Raw genomic sequence first — 18,363 nt, 5'->3', positions numbered from 1 at the left:
AGCCTCCGGTCACAACACCACGACAGACGAAGCGAAGGAACACTATCGGGCCGCCGGCCATACCGTCGAAGAGACCCAGACCACCACACCGCCTTCGTACTTAGAGGACCCCGACAGGAAAGAAAAAGCAGTCCCTGATACTTTGAGCATCCCGTTTGTGCCACCAGAAAATAAAGCCACTCCTGTTAGACAATATATAAAGCCTCCGCGTCTGTATATCCGACCCAGTCTCCCACAGGTGGTGTCAGAAGTGGGATTGGGCGGAGACATGGAGGCCGCATTAGTGAAGATGGCGGAAAACCAAGAACATTTGGGTAAAATGATGGAGAGGTTTCTTAACGTCGTTGAAGAAGATCGGGACAAGATGCAGAAGGTGTTGGTGGGGCAAGGACAGGCCCATGGAACTGCAATGGACAAACTCACCGAAGCCCTGGGTCATCAACGAGGTCCCACCTCGCTCCCGTCCATGGACCTACAAAAATACGTTAGTGGGGAAGACCCAGATTTTTTTTTCAACAACTTTGAACGGATAGCTACAGCTGCGGCCTGGCCAGCTGACAAATGGGGACAATATTTGGGACCCCTGTTATCAGGAGACCTCCAAACAGCCTAACAAGCGGCTACTGTACAAGGAACGGTTCCTTACTCAGAGATCAAACGATGCATTCTAGAGAGGCCTATCGGATAAAACTCCGACAAATCAAAGAAGGGCCCCAAGAGACTCCCAGGGCCTTATATTACAGGGTGAAGGACATGACCGATAGATGGCTGAAACCTGCCACAACGGACAAGGACGGTATCATGTCAAAGATTTACCTGGAGCAGTATTTAACTTCCCTACACCCTCCCATACAGAGATGGGTGAGACAACAAGCCCACCTGACCCTGGAAACCGCGGTGGAAATAGCCAGCGCATATAGTCGTGCCCAAGACATACAGAAGGGAAAAGACGACTCGTCATGGAAAGGGGGTAGTTCTGGATCACATCGACCTCGGGTTCCCCTGCTCAAGAAGACTGAACCGGTGAGCATCGTTCCCGGGCCTTCGGGAATACCCGTGTTCAGACCTCCAACCCCAGGACCTCAGTGTTACCAGTGTGGGGGCATGGGAGGACACATCGCCCGCTTTTGCACCCAGAAAGAAGAACCCATGGAAATTGGGATGGTCCGCAATTACTATTGTTCCACGAGTGAGAAGAGACTTCCCCCATATCACTGTAAAGTGACTGTGAATGGACAACCCACCATGGCTCTGGCCGACACCGGATGTCGACAAAGCGTCATCCGGCCACGAGATATAGAACCATGGATTGGTCCGGTGGACGGGGTAGTAGCAATTCGGTGCGTCCATGGTGATACTAAACAATATCCTACCACTAAGGTCCAAATACAACATCCCCATGACCCCGGTACCTCCTTAACAGTGGGACTCATCCCCAATTTACCGGAACCAGTCATTCTCGGGAACGACTACCCGAACCTGCCCCAATTGCTAAATCAAACGACCAAGGAAGAAGAAGATTGGTGGACCACGGCTCCCTTTTCTGGGGAGGAACACAAGGAGTGGCCGGAATCCAAACCGCGTAAGAGTAGAAGACAACGAAGAGCAGAAAAACACAGGACCCCTGTAGTACTGCCTGTCATACCAGACGAAAACCCTTGGGATACTGATAGAAGTTTCCGCGCTGCTCAAAGAGAGGATGCAGTCCTACAAGAAGCTTGGAATGTTGCCCTTGATCAAGAAGATCCACAACGTGTAGGTCCATATTTCTTCATTAGAAATGGGTTATTGTATCGGAAGGGTACCTCCACCCAGACACCCCAGTTATTGGTCCCAACTCCCTTTAGAGAGAAGGTGTTATTCTTAGCCCACAGCCATCTATTAGGGGGCCATTTTGGGACAGAGAAGATGGAAAAACAGATAACAAAACACTACTATTGGCTGGGAATCTACCAACAAGTAAAAAGATACTGTCAGGAATGTCCAGTCTGCCAGACTAATAGCAGGTATAGACCCCCGCCTGTTCCCCTCCGTCCTCTTCCCATTATAGATGAACCCTTTAGTAGAATAGGGATGGACATTATAGGCCCCCTTCTTCCCTCCCGAAGCGGATGCAGATATGTCTTAGTCTTGGTAGATTACGCTACTAGGTTCCCAGAAGCCATAGCCTTGCGTCGTCCAGATACCACCAACATTGCCAAAGCCATGATATCGGTATTTTCCAGGGTAGGGTTCCCAAAAGAGATCTTAACGGATCAAGGGACCCCTTTTATCTCGAAGGTTATGAAGCAGGTGTGCGCCCAGTTGGGAATCCATCAAATCCGAACCGCTGCTTATCACCCCCAAACTGATGGGCTGGTGGAGCGGTATAACGCCACGCTATAAAGCACCCTCAAGAAGCTTCTAGCTCTGGAATCCCGAAAATGGGAAGACATGTTACCTCTGGCGCTGTTCGCCATACGATGCAAGGTACAGAAGAGTACTGGCTTCTCCCCATTTGAGTTGTTATTCGGACGTCAACCAAGGACACTCTTAGAGATGGCCCGGGAAAAGTGGGAAACTGAGCCCGATAATACCAAACCCTTGGTCGAGTATGTGTCCAATCTTAAAACCCACTTAGGACAAATAAGGGCCATTGTACGTGCTAATTTAGAAGAAGCACAAACAGCTCAAAAAGTGCAATATGACAAAAAGACCAAAGAAAGAACTTTGGAGGTGGGTGATCCTGTACTCCTCATGATGACATCGTCAGAACACAAATTGTTGGGGCAATGGCAAGGTCCTTACATTGTGTCAGAAAAGGTAACACCCGTCACCTACCGAATCGTAACGGATCCAACTAGGGGTACCTCCCAGATATACCATATAAATTTCTTTAAAAAAATGGGAAGGACCTTTGCCGCCCCTTGTTGCCATGACAGAAACAGCGGTACCTCTGTTTGCGCAGTGTATAGACCCAACCCTTTCTCCCAGTTTAAAAAAACAGCTGACAGACGTCCTTATGCCTCTTGGTGACGTTTTCTCTGTAACTCCGGGCCTGACATCCCTGACACACCATGCCATTAGAACGATCCCGGGAAAAAGGGTACGTCTCAAACCCTATAGAATACCTGAAGCCCGTCGAAAAACCATCCGAGAAGAAGTAGGAAAGATGCTACAAATGAATATCATAGAGCCTTCCAATAGTGAGTGGAATTCACCGATAGTTCTTGTGCCGAAACCGGACGGGTCGGTGCGGTTTTGCATCGACTTCCGTGAAGTCAATAAAATCTCCGAGTTTGATACATACCCTCTCCCAAGAGTAGACGAAATGGTGGAAAGAATAGGGAAAGCCAAATACATCAGCACCCTAGACCTTTGCAAGGGGTATTGGCAAATACCCCTGAGAGAACAGGACAAAGAGAAAACCACCTTTTCCACCCCTGATGGGCTGTACCAATTCAAAGTCTTACCCTTCAGGCTGCACGGGGCTCCGGCTACGTTTCAAAGGGCCATGAACCAGATTTTGAAACCACACGAAAACTATGCCGGAGCATACATTGATGACATTGTCATTTATAGCGATGGTTGGATCCAACACTTATCCCATTTATCCTTAGTGATAAAAACCCTAGGACACCACGGCCTTAAAATTAACCCAGCTAAGAGCCACCTGGCGGCCCGGACAGTACAGTACTTAGGCTATTTATTAGGTGAAGGAGTCATACGCCCACAACAATCCAAAATAACCGCCATCTCCCAGATCCCGCTTCCCCAAACGAAAAAAGACCTTCGAGCCTTTTTAGGATTACTCGGTTACCACCGACGGTTCATACCCCGCTTTTCCCAAACCACGGCCCCTCTTACCGATCTGTTGCAAAAATCGGTAAACACGGAAACAAGATTGAGACACCCTACGAAAGAAGTTACACAGGCCTTTGATACCCTTAAAAAGACCCTAACATCTGAGTCAGTACTAGTCAGTCCCGACTTCTCACTACCCTTGGTACTCCAAACCGATGCCTCAGCACACGGATTAGGGGCTATATTATCCCAGGTCACCAAACAAGGAGAGGAGAAACCGGTATTGTATATTAGTAGGAAATTATTTCCCAGAGATCAAAACTATGCAGTAATCGAAAAGGAGGCGTTAGCAATCAAATGGGCCATAGAGACATTAAGATACTATCTAGAAGGTAGGGAATTTACTCTTTATACTGATCACGCTCCTCTAGAATGGATGGCCCGAAACAAGGGGAACAATGAGCGAGTATTGAGGTGGTTTCTGGCCCTACAACCGTATCGATTCCACACCCGTCACAGAAAGGGGTCTGAGCAAGTGAATGTGGACTTCCTATCGAGATACCCCCAAGACAACAGCCCTAGTAGTAGGACAGCAAGGGAAAGGGGATGTGAGAGGGAGAGCCCAGAGAGAACGACTACTTCCCCCTTCCCACTACGAGGACCAGAATCCCTCAGGGCAGGGATGACGTTTGTCAGGAGAAAACACATACGACATAGCAACCCGGACAGAAAAGCACCTACTTTTCCTGTTTCCCCACAGACCAGCCCCAGTCCTGGAGGGCTCGTGCGGACACGCCAAACAACGGAGAAGAGGGGAGGAGCTGACCCCGGAAGTGGAACGCCCGGGGAGGTAAAAGCACGGCCCGCCCAGGAAGAGTTGTCATTGTTAGGAGAAAGCGGAGCCCGAAGAGAGGAGTTGTGCGCGGAATTGCGAAGTGACCGAAAGGATAAGGAGCACGCTGACGGCGACCGGAGCGGAAGCGAGGACACCGAAGCAGACGACCGCTGGACAGAGGAATGGTGGAGTCCTCCGGAGGATGCTGAGGAGCGGCCGCAACTCCAGGGGAGAGTTGCGGCGGGGCCGGTGAGTACCTCTGTGCAAGGGGACGTCGGGGAAGCTGTCGATACGGGAGGTGGGAGGGGTGCGTGTACCGAAGGAATCGGGAGGAGGGAGGCGTTCGTAGTGGTAGAAGCCAGGGAGGAATCGAGTGGGTAGAGCCCAGACCTGAGAGAAGGATTTGGCAAACACCCCATTCTCTGGAGCATGTTTATCTGTACCTATAGACTCAGTCATCTCGGAGATCACATTTCCGTAGTGTCCTAACCCACTGTAATCACTTTTACCCCCCCCTCACTGTTCCCGTGACCCCCTCACCATCCCAGACTGTGCACAGGAAAATACCGAAACACCGGGTGTCGGTGACGGCAGCGCATAAAACCATTTTTTCACATACGAACTCACAAACGGCCACTATTGTTTTTTTTTCCTTTCCTCTGAGCCTCTGGTCACAACACCACGACGGACGAAGCGAATGAACACTATCGGGCCGCCGGCCATACCGTCGAAGAGACACAGACCACCACACCGCCTTCGTACTTAGAGGACCCCGACAGGAAAGAAAAAGCAGTCCCTGATACTTTGAGCATCCCGTTTGTGCCACCAGAAAATAAAGCCACTCCTGTTCGACAATATATAAAGCCTCCACGTCTGTATATCCGACCCAGTCTCCCACATTACCCTTTACTGTGGCAGAGTCACCGTCCACAGAATGGTTAGTCCACGGCCAAATAACATTACCGGTCGCAACTTTCCTAGAACAACAACAGGCAGGCAGATATGAAAAGATGGGTAAGGAATTCATCAGGGAATCCTGGGATTTACCATACAGATTTCGATTCAGGAGTGGGGCTTTGGAAGTGTTTCTAAGCGGAACTAACTACGAGAACGCTTTAAGTGGATTTCTCATATGCCAGGATATTATGCTACACGGGGCTTGTAATGGGTCTGTGGCAAACTTGTCCTGTCACTTGAAGGGTACCCAGGCAGCTGTGATTAATCCGGTATTTAGGCTTCTCTCGAATGGGAGTTACTTTATGCTGAATGATCAAGGTTGTTGTGGGATGCTTCTGGGCATCGCATATCTAGTCACCGTGAGCTCCAGGGTTACTTGCTGTATGTAAGTATTGTTTCCACCAACACATACAGTCAGGGAGGCGCCGTTATGGCCTTCGCTAAATGTTTCCTTTATACGTTTTGATACTCTGAGCGGAATGAAAGCCATGCATTTACAACGAACTGTACCCTTAACCTCCGCCAGGGAGACTTTTGATCTCCAGATCGCAAGATCCTCGGCTGAAATACAGGCACTTAAACGTACAAACTGCCCTTTCCATTTCACAGAAATGGTAAGTTGTATCTTTAACATGTCTAATACGACAGGTATTGTACACCTATTTAAGACCATAGGTTCCGGGCTGTTAAGCACCTTTCAGACGGTCCTCGGAGTTATACCAAACTTTATACACTCCGTCTTTGGAAGCATTTTTGGAGGGCTTCCGCTGATCCTGTTTCTAATAGCAGGAATCCTGATTGTTACCTTTCTACTGCGCAATGGACGTCCCTGCCACTAAGGAAGTAGCAACAGCTCTCTTGTAGCACAAATATCATGATCCCATGGTACAACATCTGGGCACACCTCGTCTACGGGAACTGAGCGTCTCTTGGTTCCTGTTATTTAGACCAGTCTGGGTGGACTGTGTCCTACCGGTTCTCCAATGCCTGTTCTGCAGAGAAGAATGTGTGTTGGACCTCTGTCTGACACTTCCATTGGTTGCGCCACCAGACGTTGATGCTTTACTGGACCCAATGACGTCCCATGTACTGCAGTGTCCTCAGGGCATTCCCATATTGTTGGCAGCATTCTTAGAGCCACCACAGGTAGTTCTGCTCCTGTTGGTATGGACACCGGCTCCTCCAACACTCAGGCCTTTGATGTGGTACAGGCTGCCTCGGCATTTGATGCAGGCAGTACGGAAGATCATCTGTGCTCAATTGACATTCTTTGTGAGGTGTTACAGGGATCGTCAGCTGCGTATGCAGACAGCAGCAATGTTGCGTCTACCAGCAAGGACACAAACATCTGGCAAGTTGCACGCTGGAAAGATTTGGCTTTTACCTTTTTACGATATTCCAAATTGAAACCTTTTTACCTGCATGGCTTTCAGATGCATGAAGTTGTTCAGACTATATAAACGGACACTTTAGAGCCACTACTTGAATAATTTTTTTGTAGAACACTTTTTAATTTTTTTTAACGCTTTTTAACTTCTCTTAAAAATGTTTTTATTATTTGTTTCGTACAAACCTCTAGACGCCTACACACAAGTACGTAGGGTTTTTCCCTGGACACTGGCCTCATAAATTATGCATGTGGATTCTTAGTTTCTTGGAATCACAGCAGGACCATCATCTCCTGCATGATAACTGTGTATAAAGTTCATTCCCGACGTCATCCTAAGTCCGACACTGGCACAGCAAGGTAGAACCCCTGGGGATATCTTAGGGTATAAAAACACCACATCTTGCTGGGATAGTCAGAGGAGATCACAACTTCCATGCCGACACACTGACGCTAGACGCTGAGGTTCCTGCATGCAGATACTCCAGCTCGCAGTGGTCTGACATCCCTCGCAGGGTGTTCAGCTCGAGACCAGAACGGGGTCCCGCAGTCTCACATCAGGTAATGGGGTTGGCTTTATCCTAGAGGGATTCTTGGCTTTACATCTGCTCACATGCTAGGTACACTTAGGTACATCTAGTTAGGGTGCATCATAGGAGTACGCATTTTATTGCCATGTATTTTATATACTTGCCTATATTTATGGTTTTAGTAAAATGGTACAAACCTAACATTTGTTTACTTTCCTAGTGCTACTACTCATCTATATATGCTACTGTCTACTGGTGATTTCAGTGCACTTATTTTATGCTAGAATAATGACTGTTCAATAAAAACGTATTGAAAACGTCCCAACCATTTATTCTGTGTATCTGTCTGAGAACAAGTGAGCACGAGTGACTGAGTGAAAAGTAAGTTACTCTTTCCACGGTCTTGAGGGATCGGGGTTGTCATGTTCGATAGTTGCCACAAACTAGTCTGTCCTTGGTAAGAGGAGGTCATAGTGGCATTGCGAGCTAGCTGGTACACAGGCCAACATACCCGGAGGGGGGTCTGGAATCAGTCTGGACACCAGTCCCGCAGTGTATGTTGTCTAAACGCTCAGATCCTATATAGGTCTTATAGGAACTACACAACAATATCTTTCATAATCAACATTTCGCATTGGTTTGAACTTGATATTGAGCGCCTCTTTGATTTGAGGTAAAGAGACTTTTTCAGCTTGTGGTATTTTCTTTATCACTTACTTTATTCCTTCACCTGCAAGATTCTTGAGGTATTTGATTATCCTTTTGTTATCTACTTCTTCCAGAGCATCAATAAAATCATCAAACATTTCAATCCAGGAATTCCATCTCATGCCAATATTTAGTTTCTTGGTTATATCGAATGGAAGCGGGATTTTCAGGAATGCAGCAGGATCATAACCAGTTATGGTCCTTACTGACTACAGTATATGCTGATCAGCCAGAGTTTAACATGTGCTTGCTTTCTTGCTTTTGCACCTTCGGCCAATATTGGCTCACTCACTGGAAGCGTGGCACCTTCTTAGTCTTTTACAGTGAATAACCATTTCATCATTTGCATGTGCTCATCGACATTCTCAGTTTTCTGCATTGTATCTGTTTTCCACTGCCTTTCACATTCTCAGTATCTGACTACTTTCTCTCCTAGCACTTCTAGCACCTTATTGTCACCCCCTTTAGAGATTTTCCGTACCTGATTATTTTCTCTACCAGCGCTTCTTTATGCTTGACTGTTGCTGGATTTTAGCACTTCTCTGTACCTGGTTGTTGTTGCCGTTAGCATTAACGTTCTGTATGACTAATGGCTTTGTGTCGCATTGTGGCACAGTACCTCTTTCACAGCCTTAACAGCTGGTTTCTGGCCAAGGATAAGCACTTTTCTGGAAAGTCTTCATCTCCTTTGTAAGCTTCGCTCTAGCTGGAGTGGCACTTTGACTCCACATATACCGATTGTAAGAAGGTAAGATCTGACTGCATGGTTACAACCCACTTTATGCCTGGTGTTTTGTTGTTTTTGACTAGTCTGACTGGGATCCTGCTAATCAGGACCCCAGTCTATTTGCTTTCTTCCTAAAATGTTATGCTAGGTACACTCCAGATTGGATACTGGGGTACCCTTGTCAGTCCCTAGTATATGGTACACATGTACCCAGGGAATAGGTACACCAGAGGCCTCCCATGGGCTGAAGCATGTATTATGCCACCCATGAGTGGCCATGTAAAATGGAACTACAGGCCTGCCATTGCAGCCTGTGTAAGATGGTGCATGCACCACTTACTTTAGATATAGGTTTACTATATCTATAGGTCACTACACTTAAAACCTATAAGTTACCCCTATAGCAGGACTTAACAATCCTGAAGGCAGAGTGCTGGGTTTTATGTGAGAGGGTGCCCCTGCATGAGCTGAGCACCCCTGCAGCCTTGGGAGACCATTCTCCTGGGTTGTCAGTGACGCAGCCCGACATATAGGTAGAGATGCATTATATGCTCGCATAAAAGGTCCCTGGTCTTCCCGGTACCAGCCTTCTCAACCCGGACAGCATAAAATGGTTGCTGCCGACCAGAGACACATTTCTGCCATCCTGCTGCTAAGCCAAGCTCGAGCAGAGTAAGGCAGCACAATAGGCATCCTGTCCCAGGGAGGTGTGACTATCTCCCGGACAGGATTTAGCGTATTGGGGCTGGGTGGGTGCACTTCCAAAGTGCCTGAAAGTCTGCATCTAGGGTACGCTTGGTGGCCCTGTGCATAGTTCTGTTCAAACCAGTCCTGGGAACCGTTGGCTCCTGTTCTGGGGCAAAACTGGACAAAGGACATGGGAGTATCCTCCCCACTGTCCTGACCCTCCCCTTGGAGGGCCCCCTGAAACTGTCCAACTCTCTCCCTTGGGAACAAAAGGGCTTACCTGGCTGTAGGACCCTAGATTCGACGTGGACAAGATTCTGATCAAGAAACCACTGACCTTCGACCGTCTGGAAACTCTGGACTTTACTGGACTTCGACTGGGCCCGACTTCGTCTCCCTCTCCATCCAAAGCATTGTGTGTACCCATGCATCATACAGGCTCCATGAAGGACCTGTGGAGCATAAAGGACAACTGAAGTATCTCCCTTGGGGTGAAGGAGTCACTCGCTTGCTTTCACAGGCACCGAAACTCAACTGACCGGTCTGCTGATCCTGAGCTCCTTCGGACTCCGAAGGCCCCAGCAACATAGGAGGTAGGTGCCTACATTCCTTGACTTTGAGCTGCCCTCTCACCAAGTTTGAGACCAGTATCCCTCGTGGGGACCGCACAACCCGAATCCGTGTGCATCGCGTACATTTGCAAGTGCATATGCTTGTTGGCATTCTCCAACTAAGGGCATTGGACTATTGGTAGCCACAATCTCTGCACACATTTCGTACAATGGACTTCGGCCTCCTCGCATTCTGCGACCTGCAAGCTGTGATTGTGTGTAACTGCTAGAGGTCCCCTCGCAACTCCTGTGCCTTCGGCCTGTGGGTCCATTTGAGGGATAACACTGCTTTTCTTGGGCTCCCCCGGTTGCTCCAGGCCTGCCCTGACTTCTCTTGCTGTCGTGAGTCTCCTGGTCCTTGCCTGGCCAGACCGTAACCCTCTTTGACCTTCTTCGTGGGTTGCCGCTCCCTAGGCTTGTTGGTGCTCCCGCCAGACACGGACCCCTAAGCACTCAACATCCTTTGCGGGACAGCTTGTATCCAGCTCCTGGTCGTCCTCGACGTCTCCTGGTCCCTGCAGTTGTAGAGTCAAGGTCTCCATCTTCACACCTGAAGCACCCGACATCGGTGGGCATTCGTCTACCGAGCCCCTGGTCACTCCTGAGTGACCCAGACTCTGTCCCCTCTGCTTTCAGGTTCCTTCCATCAAGAATCCACCTGTGGGTTCTACTGGACACTTTTCTTCTTCCCAACAGTGGCATTTCTTTGAAGACTCCCATTAAGAACAACAGCGGTTTCCGACGCTAATTCGACCCTATGCACCCGGCTTCCCTGGGATAGGTAACTCTGGTACATCAGTATCCACGGGTGGGGTGGCTCTCCAACCTCCTATGTTCCAAAGGGTTTCCTTGTAATCCATTGGGAAAGGTCCTTAAACTTTAAAATAGTAACGCGACTCTCCCATTGAATTGTACGTAGCACGCAGTAGTGTTCACACACTGCACCCGTCCTCCATGGGGTCCCTCATTACTCATCTTGGGTGGTTCCTTGGGGTCCCAGCGATTCTACACCCTCTAAATACTGTCTTGACTCGAGCCATGGTTCTTGTACCACTATTTTAGTATATGGTTTGGTCTCCCCCGGGAGCCCACTGTGTATTAGTGCTACTTACGTTTGTTTCTGTGCTACAGTATTGTGTGCTTTGTGTTTATCTGCATGTGGCAGATACTGTGAGGTATTTAATGTGTGTTATAATAATAAACACATATTTTTATAACTACTGTGTGGTTCTCCTTTCACTTAACCAGTACAATAAGATTGCATTCTGGTGAAACAATCTGCTTAACATTCCTTCAAGACTAAGCCTAAAGGCTGCTCTCCACAGCTACCACTTGGATAGCTTTCTAAGGTTATCTTTGACCTCTTAAATCACCATAAGGGTTGTTTGGACTGGTGCAAGGTGCCCACTTCAATTAGTGGACATCATATACCAGGCCAGCTTCTCACACGATCATCGATCTTCTCTTCAAGTGAAGCGCGCATGGCACACAGGAGCAGTTTGCTGGACCTCAGCAAACTCCCTAGGAGAGCACTCTTGTTCTTCAGGTTGCAGGGTTTATGTAATCCCCTATTTGTTGCCAGCTGTAGCGTCCTTCCCAGCCTGGGTACATATAAATGATGACGCCACAAATTGAGCTCAGTAATACACGTCTTTATTCTGCACTGTTCAGCTCAACACTCTTATTTCGGGAAAAAGATACCATAAAAGAGACATACAAATACAATCATAAAATAAATTCATACTCTTAAAATAATAAATAAAAAAACTAAATATTACAGAATCACACAATTTCCTAAGATCAATACAAATGGTTTAAAATCGTAAAATCAGTGAATCATAATCAACTGTACACCATACAAATTCCAAATTAATCAGATCAGGCAACTACTCCAATTTTCTTCCATACAAGCCACATACTCATTAAGAACCTAGATTCAAATTAATTAGATTAGGCAACTACTCCCATTTTCTTCCATACAAGCCACATACTCATTAAGAACCTCAATACTGCAAAGACCATAGGGCCGACAAATCAGTCTCAAGAATTCTACATACCTCCAGGTGCCATCTGACATCTAGATGTCTGCAAATTGGAATTATCCACCTAGCCCTCACCCTGCTGTAAGTAGGACAGAAAAACAACTTTTTCTTGTGCATATCCACAACAGTTTCTCTCACATGTTCAGTACATGGGCAGCCCATAACAGCGAGGTCTGTTGATTTTGTCATATGTCCCGTGCAGGCCCATTGTCGTTTTCCCTAGGTTATCATGAGCACGTTGAAGACTGCCCTCTGCTTTGCACACGTTCTTATACAAACTTATTTTGCTTTGTTCCACATTGTACTTTCACAAAGAACCTGCAGTTGTTTTCGTGTTCTGATCTTTCCTGGGATTTATTCTGAACACCGTATGCAAGAGCAAACAACAATGCCCCTTGTTATTTTGTTCTGGTCAGGCCCTAGCACTTAGACAAAACACGCAAATGCAGCTGTTGTCTGGGAACACGTACTTTTGTCATATAGGTATGCACACATAGGTAACAACATACTTGGAGAGGGATCTTTCAAGGGAAGATATAGTGACAGCACCCGAGATGTAGAACTTCCAACTGTGTATGCTAACGTACGGGGTCTGTTGCAAACACCCAGCGATCTTCTGATATATAATCATTTTGCTTCTGTAGAAGAGGGGGGGGTAGGCTAGCCTGTCTTATATAATGACAGCTCCTTTTATGATTTATGGACCACTTACTATGCTGACCATATTTGTGTTAGGCATTTTCATAGTTATTGTGGCACGTATACTGCATACAAGAGCACGATAGTTAAAATAAACATTTTAAACTTTTCTCGTGTGACTGTCAGATCTTATTGTGGACTAGTACGAGTGTGAGAGCGGAATGGTGTGTCCTGTAACTGTGATTCCTGAGAGGGTCAGGAGGGTTGTGTTCTGGGGTGTCTAATCACTTGTTCCTCTGTGAGTGAGTAGGAAGGCAATTGGGACACTATAGCTAGTCCGTCCTGGGCTCATTGGTACTAAGGTGGTAGGATACCTACTGAAGGTTCTATAATCCCAACCATAGTTCTGTGCCTACGCAGAATCCCTGCAACAACTTCACCCATCTTGAGGTGAAAGTGCAAAGTGGCAAAGTACCATATATAAAAAGGTTGTAAAGTTTCCTAGCCAGATTTTGCTCTATATCATCTAGAAAGCACTCTGCACTGTAGGAGAGTAGGATCTGCTTCACATGTTTACCCCCACTTTTTGCTGGTGTTTCACTGTTTTTCGACTTTAGTCTGGCTGGGACCCTGCTATTTAGGGCCCCAGCCTAGTTGCTTCCTCTCTAAAATGATTCCATGTACTTTAGGTACATTACAGATTGGATCTGAGGTGCCCTTGTAAGCACCTAGTATATGGTATACTATGTGCCCAGGGCATAGGTACTCCAGAGGCCTACCAGGGGCTGAAGCATGTATTATGCCACCCCTGGAAAGACACCCAAAATGACACCACAGGTCTGCTACTGCAGCCTGGGTAAGGTGGTGCATACACGCCTTACTGTGATATAGGTTACCTATATCACTATACATATACACACATATAAACCTATAAGTCGCTCCTATGGCAGGCCTTATCAATCCTGAAGGCAGAGTGCTTGGTTCTTATGTGAGAGGGTGCCCCTGCATGAGCAGAGCCCCTCTGCAGCGTTCGGAGACCCTTCTCTGATGCTATTTGTAGTGCAGTCTAACCATATACTCTTAAGTGCATTATAACCAAAGAGTAAATGCTAACTTTGGACTGGCTGCACGGAAACATGTCGTGTTTGGTGTCAAACACCTTGGAATCATATTGGTGTGGGAGTATGATCCCACCCTTCTAGAGGGAGAGACATGACTGCACTGGTATACCCGGTAGAATCTTAATAGAGCCCTGGCATCACAAAATGGATGCTGCAGCCACAGACACAGGTCTGGCCTCCTGCTGCTGACCGAAACTCCAGCAGGGGAGGCCTGGACAATAGGTTTCCTGTCACAGGGAGGCGTAACCACCTCCCAGACAAGCTTATGTGTATTGGGGCTGGGTGGGAGCACTCTCTGAGTGCTTTGAAGTCCTGCCCTGGGGGCACATTTGGTGTCCCTGTGCATAGTCCAGCTCAAACCGGTTCAGGGGCTTCCAGCCCCTGCTCTGGCACGAAACTGGACAAAGGAAATAGGTGTAGCCACCCCTCTTTCCAAACCCTCCATAGGTGGGTCCCCAGAGTATGTTCAACCCCCTACCTTAGTATAAGTATGGGACCCCTGTCCTTAGGATTTTAGATTACCCTGGACGAAACTCTGAAGCTGAATCCTGGACCTTCGACGCTCTGCTCAAGACCAGAGGACTGAAGAAATCTCCCTTGGGGTCAAGGAGTGACTCCCCTGCTTGGCAGACACCAACAAAGCCATTTGCCGGTCTGCATCATCGAAGCTCCCGCCGGACTCCGAAGTATTTGCAGCCCAGGAAGAGGATTTCCAAACATCTCAGAGGCCGACCCGAGTCCCCAGCAAAGCTGAGACCCGCAGCCCTCGTGAGTAGCGTGGAACCAGAACTCCTGGTCACCGTGCATTTCTGCAAGTGCATTGACTTCTCTACGTCTCTTGAAGTCGTGCTTGGGCTGACATATAGCCCCCACTACGAGCACTGAATCCACCGAAGATTGTAGGCCTGGTCATTCCGAGTGACGCGTGGGCCGCCATTTTGTGTTTCATCTCGAGGTCCCTTCGCGATCCCTGGTCCGTTGACTGGTGGGTCTCTGAGGGGGTAACTTTGTATTTCCTTGGGCTTTCCTGGTTGCTCCAGACGTGCCCCGACTCCCATCCAAGTGGTGAGTCCCACAGACCTTGCTGGTCTGCACCGAAGCTTCTTTCTCGTTTCTACGTGGGTTGCTGTTGTCAAGGCTTGTTGTGTCCAATCCGGGCACCGACGCTGCAGCACTCGACATCCTTCGTGGGACAGCTCGAATCCAGCTCCTGGTCGTCCTCGACGCCTCCTGGTCCTCGCGGCTGAAGAGTCAAGCTTCACCAGAAATCACCCGACATCGGTGGGCATCTGCTCATCGCCTTCCTGGTCACTGGCAAGTGACCCAGACTCTGTCCCCTCTGCTTTCAGGTTCTCATCTTCGATCCAGGCTTGGATCTCTTCGGACACTTCGCATCTTCACGGCAGCAGCACTTCTTCGCCAGCTCCCATTGAAATATACGACGCGACCAGACACCAAAAGACACCTTTGCACCCGGCTTCCCTGGGTGAGGAAACACGAGTACTCCGGTGCTCCCGTGGGTGGTAGCCCTAGAACTTCCTAAGTGGTTTGGTCTTGACTCATTTCTAAGTGTCCCTAATCTTTAAAAATCTAACCGTGACTTTCCCCATAGAAGCTAACGGGAGCTCGCGGCTGTGTTCACACACTGCACACAGCCCCTGTGGGTCCCCTGTGTCACTACCTTGGGTGGTTCCTTGGTGTCCCAGCGATTCTACTGGCTCTAGGTCTTGTGTCTAGTTAAGTCGTGGTTCTTATACCACTATTTTAGTATATGGTTTGGCTCGCCCCTAGGGCCTGACGTGTATTTGTGCTATTTTACTGGGATTATTGAAGTGTAACTTATGTGTTTTGACCTCTAGTCTCATAAAGAGACTAGGAGGGTGTGTTTAGTAATAAATACATATATTTTATATATATACCTGGTGTGGATATCTTTCATTTAGTGACTCATGAGATTATAGACTGGTAAAACAAGCTGCTTTACATTCCTTCAAGAATTAGCCTGAAGGCTGCTCTCCATAGCTACCACTAGGATAGCTTTCAATAAAGGTTGTCTTTAACCTATAACCAATAAGGGGTTGTTTGGACTGGTACAGGGTGCCCACTATAACTAGTGGACAGCATACATCAGGCCAACTTCTCACATGCACAATACAATGCCCTTGTCATTAAAAATGCGCCTGTTAAAGTACCCTATGTTGATAGAGTTAGGAACTTATTAGGCCGATAAAATCTAAACAATTATTAAAATTCAATTAATAAAATAGAACAGCAACTACTCCTGGGGTCTTTCCACAGATTTGCTAAGCTCAATTCAGAAAACATTTCTCTGACATATCTCATCCAGGGTAGATCTGAAGTAGCGGGATATCTAAGGATTTCCTCAAGCTAGTTACGGTAATATATCAATTCGGGAGTAACCCAAATTCTCCTCCAAAATGTTAGGGGTCTAATCGCCGCCCGCTCCGAGAGTGGTCTAAAACCAGCATCACACCGAACGGCAATCAGCAAGGGGTTACCGGAATAGACAGCACCTGCCTCAAAAACCAATTTTCCACCATATCTAACAGTTTGATATTTTTGTGATCCCAGAGCTCCACTCTATATAAGACAACCCCCAATGACTGATTTGAGTAAAGCTGGAGGACTGGAGAGAACAGTTTGTAGTGGAGCCCTCGATAAATCTTCATCAGGCCGGGGGACATGACCAAGTGGTCCAACATGGCGGACGCACTTTAGACGAGCTCTGGAGGCCTGATGTGAATCCTTTTACTATCCTGTGCCATCAACCCATATTCTCCCCCCAGTTTCTCATCCACCTTGCCTTTATGTTCCCACCTTACCCTGGTGGTGAATAATGGCCGAATTGAAGCCGGAACGGCTGGATGGTGACGCCGCTTGCCAGCCGAGGACTTGGACGTGCAGTATTCCGGCTCCTCCAACGCACCACGGCCGGATTGTACCCGGGAGCTGCATGAGGACAGCCTGAGCGGGGATTGAGCCGTATATGACCCGAGGATCACGGGTTGAGTGCACCAGAGCCGCAGCGATACGCCGCTGGCCCCGTGCGACGAGAAGATAAGTGCTATGGGCCCGTGCTTAGAAGTTCCACACCGCTGGTACTGCACGTCGCCTGCCTGTCTGGCGGATCCAGACATGGAGGCGGTAACTGCCTGATTCTTCAATAAATACGAGCGGACCCCAGGGGCGGAGATGATGACATCGCGCTGGGCTGTGGCCGCGCGACCAAGCCGAGCGTCTGCTGGAGGACGTCACGGCCGGCGGGCTTAGTGGCCGGCGAAGCTGGTCCCAGCTGCTTGGATGCAAGGTGGCCTTCACTGTGCTGCGTAGTGGGCGTGCGGCGTCTTGAGAGCGCCTCGTGGCGGCTGAAGAGCTCTCCCAAGGTCTTTGTGTGTGGCCCCCTCGACACAGATTACGCCCCGGGAATCCCTGGATGCTTCCCTGGGGTGTCGCGCTCCTGCCTGAGCCTCATAATTACGCCTACTGCGGGACCCATTCGAGGTCCTTGGGGAACCTTCCTTTGCGCCCCTTGATGCTGGCAGGGTGATAGTGTGTGGCAGTGGTGATCACACTGTGCCGGCGCAGGGCTCCTCACACGGCCCGATTTCTAACTAAGGCCCCTCGATGCCTGCTGCAGACTGAGGCTGACTAGTGCTTTATAGGGCCTGGGCCCCCCATAAACCTGTGGCACAAAAAAAGTGACGGGGTGGGTATCAACAACCTGTGCTGCGCCCAGCACGCACCCGGTCTCCTTCCAATAACGATCCTGCGAGGGAACCGCCTCCCCACACATCGAATGGGGCTTGCAGGAGCGCTATATCCGGAGTGAGCCCGAGGCCACTGCACCTCTATTACGATTGATGTGGAGCACCCAAACGTATGAACTACACTGCACTGCAGAGTGTAACTAGACAGAGGCACCCATTAGGGGGGTGCGGAGGCACGTGCACGCGGAAGCGGCCGGACTAGGTCATGGTGCGGCCTGTGTGTGGGTAGCCACTGCGTTGCCTTCCTGCCTGCCTTTTAGGCGAACGCTGTCTGGATTGCTCGCTGTGAAGAGTCCTTCCACCCCCGCCCTTCACGTGTTACTACCACCACGACCGCCGACTTGGATGAGATTGCGCCGTTTACTGGCTTTTACAGAACTGTGCTGGCGCTGTGAGGGCCTACCTGCTGCTACTGAACATGACTCATGACAAATTGCAGGGTACCAAACAAAGCACGTTAGACCGCTATGTGGCCCTGGGGCACAAACAGCGGATCCGGCGAGTCAGGGCTCTACTGGTCCGGATACCGCTGCATTGATGGCGGCAAT

General features: G+C 48.7%; 1 protein-coding gene across 8 annotated transcripts in view; it reads right to left on the bottom strand.

The window, feature by feature from the left end:
* LOC146775830 (uncharacterized) overlaps nucleotides 1-18,363 on the bottom strand; it is a 1,003,909-nt gene that overhangs the window by 568,286 nt on the left and 417,260 nt on the right. The gene's annotated exons all lie outside the window — the stretch shown is intronic.

Source organism: Triturus cristatus, chromosome 12, assembly GCF_964204655.1.
Source record: "Triturus cristatus chromosome 12, aTriCri1.1, whole genome shotgun sequence".
Classification (NCBI taxonomy): Eukaryota; Metazoa; Chordata; class Amphibia; order Caudata; family Salamandridae; genus Triturus; species Triturus cristatus.
The sequence above is the reverse complement of the archived record's forward strand: the minus strand, read 5'-3'. Positions and strand labels throughout refer to the sequence as shown.